Consider the following 3,403-nt stretch of genomic DNA (forward strand, 5'->3'; position numbering starts at 1 on the left):
ACATGAATAGATTCTGCCTGGGTGTTTGAATAAGAGAACGGGATGAAGGCCCCTGAGGTGATGGCTTGGCTGTTGTGGAGTAACAAGTTCAACTTCTTGTTTAGGGGAAGGGTTAACTCTGCTTTGGGATATTTAATTCAGTTAGACTATAACTTATTTCAAGATTTCAATGCTTCGTGCACTTATCTAATACCAGGACCTTCATGGGAATCTAGGGCTCACAGGTCCAGGAAATGGCAAACCAAGCCACAGGAGACAGCCCAAGCTCTCAGAGCTTTCTCAGAATGCTCTCCTTTGGTCTCCTGTTCTTTGCTTTTATCCTCCTGATTTGGGGTGGGCTCTGAGTCCCTCTTAGGGTTAGTGACTCCACTTACTGACTAATCAAACCAGGCCCCCAGAGCCCCCCAGGCTGCAGTCCCTCCTCCCTCGCAGGCACCATCCACTGTCCTGCTGGACACAGGAGGCTTTCCCTGGATGGGCAGACAGCATATGCTCATCTTGGTTAACTGTCAGTTGTGCAGAGGTTACTATCCTTACTGTAGAGACAGCCTTCACAAACTTCTAAGAAAAACTCTGAGGCCCCAGGAGATAAACAAAGACTTAAATTATTAAAAAATTAAAAATATTAATGGTCAAATAGGTTTAAAGTACAGATTAAAGAAAGCAAGAGAGACGAGACAGTATCCACCTCTTATCTATGGTTACACTTCCTGTAGTTTCAGTTACCTGAGGTCAACAGCAGTCCAAAAATATAACATGGAAAATTCCAGACACAAACTATTGAAAAGTATTAAATTATGTGCAGTTCCCACTCTGTCCCATCTGGGATGTGGATCATCATCCCTTTGTCCAGTGTCTCAGTGCTATAGACTTTCCCCATGCATTGGGCACTTAGTAACCACCTCAGTTATCATAGCCATTGTCTCGGTATCACAGTGCTTGTGTTGAAGTAACACTTATTTTACTGAATAATGACCCCAAAGTGCAAGAGTAGTGATGCTGGCATTTTGGAAATGTCAAAGAGAAACCATTTCTTTCTTTAAGCAAAAAAACTTTGCATGTATAGAGAAAAAAACATAGTATATATAGAGTTCAGTATCATCCATGGTTTCAGGCATCCACTGGGGGTCTTAGAACATACCCTCTGTGGACAAGGGGGACTACAATACTGTTTTTTCCAACCTGACTAGCAAAGGACAACCACAATTCATAATGCTGGCTAGCAGGCACCTTCAGATGGGCTGGTAGGAGCAGAAACAGGTACTAGTTCTTTCCTAACAAGACCAGGGAACAGCATAAGAATATAATTGGAAGCCTACATATCATTGTGTCTAGATATTTAAAACTTACAAACAAAGCTAACAAACAATTAAGTTAAATATTTTCCATCTTAATTCCTTGACAAATACACCTTCCTCACGACTTGGATGAATTTGTCATCTTTGGAATCTCAGGAGTCCTTTGATAGAACTTGGTGATATGGGGACAGTTAGCCCAAGGCTCCCAGCCCCTGGTCTTCCCTACTGCTCACCCCATCCCTAGGTACTCACCATACCCCTAGTTCCATCAGCACTGTGAGAGACACTGTGCACATGTGTGTGGACACCCTGACTGCATATTCAAGGTCTTTTCAGTGTCTACCCATCTCACAAAACTATGCACAAGGCAACTGAGGTCTGCTCTTGAGAAAATGGCCCCAGGAAGGAGACGCTGAAACCCTGGAAGCAGGTGTGGCAGGCGCTTCCAAGACCCCAGGCACTTGCTGTGTGATACAGAAAGTCAGGGGTCATGGGTTTCCAGTGGGTTATCCCATTGGCTCATAGACTCCTTAGCCTACAGGAAGTGCTATGGCTCGAGAAAGGCCAGAGAGGCACCCAAGGAAGTGTGGAACCAAAACAGGGGCCCTTCTCACCAAGGTCAGCAGTAATAGGTACAATTTTTCTAGGAAACAGTTGAACGGTATGCCTTAACAAGTTTAAATGTTAATATCCTTTGACCCAGACATCTAGTCTCTATGAACTGGAACCCTATAAAGAAAACTGAACAAAAAAGTAAAGTAATAGTTACTTATAAAATATAGTTTCATAAGGTCATTTATCATGCCACCCCAAAAAACCACAGCCTAAATGTTTAACAAGCCAATTACTAAGTCATCTGTGGTACCACCCAAATGTGGTTTATAACAGCATTTCCCAACAGTTTTCCACTGACTGGGGGATAGGAGATAGTTTAGGGATGAATCAAGTGCATGACATTCAAGCTCACCTCTTGCTGTGCAGCCTGGTTCCTAACCAGACCTGAACTGGTACTAGAGGTTGGGGACCCATGGTTTATAGTGTTCAATGTCAAAATAATAAATAACTTTAATATATAATGAATAGTAAAATATTTAAGTGAAGTTTAAGACAAAATGGCAAGTGCTTAAAAAATAAGATGTGAAACTTGCATACATTATAACTTAAACCATAGAAAAATATTAAATGTAAATATTCCAGAACAGAATTCTAACAGCTATTAATGAAGTGGGTGGGAATGAGGGAATAGGTCACAGGTAGTTTTTTTATCTTTATGTTGGCCTTAGTTTGGAAAACTTTTTGAATAACAGCTTATTGGCTTTACTCTAAAAAAAGTGCAATTCTTCCTGACTGGTGTGGCTCGGTTGCTTGGGTGTTGTCCTACAAAGAACCCTTTCAGTCATGAGTTGGATGCCTGGTCAGAGCACATGTCTGGGATGAGGGTTCAGTCCCCCATTGGGGCACACGTAGGAGGCAACCAACCAATACTTCTCTCTTACATTGATGTTTCTCTCCTTCCATTTCCTGCTCTAAAAAATAAGTAAATAAATACTTTTTAAAAAAGCATAAATTCTTTTAGATGTTTTGAAACATGAAAAAATATACACTGTAAGCTATTATTATGGGTCTAGTTTTGGTTTGGGAGTGTGATCATAAGTGCTTATTACATTCTTAAAAGCAAACAACAAGCAAAGCAAGCAAGAAGCCAAGCAGGCGCTATCATATGCAGGGAGAAGTGGTCAAGGTGTGTCATGAGCCAGAGTTATGATTAATTCTGCACATCGGGGGTCCAAATATAAAAACAAACAGTAGAGCCATGCTAATTTAATTTACTAAGATAAAGAATATACAGGAATGCAGGGGCAAAAGGAGCATGAAAAATGAAGCTTTGCTGAGCTATGGTAGTCTGTTGCACAGTCTGAGCTCTGAAGCTATCCTGTTCCCAAAAGAAATGACTTCAGTATTACACAGAGCTAGATTCCTGCCCCAGGTCCTCCTTGCTGGCTGCGTGCCTCCAGACAGGTTGTCTAACCTCTCTGCGCTGCTGTTTCCTCACCAGGAAAGCAGGTCAAGAAAGGTATTTACTTTGCAGGGATTTGGTGAGGCAA

This window comes from Artibeus jamaicensis, unplaced genomic scaffold (assembly GCF_021234435.1).
Source record: "Artibeus jamaicensis isolate MK-2021 breed Jamaican fruit bat unplaced genomic scaffold, CSHL_Jam_final contig_3182, whole genome shotgun sequence".
In the NCBI taxonomy this organism is placed as follows: Eukaryota; Metazoa; Chordata; class Mammalia; order Chiroptera; family Phyllostomidae; genus Artibeus; species Artibeus jamaicensis.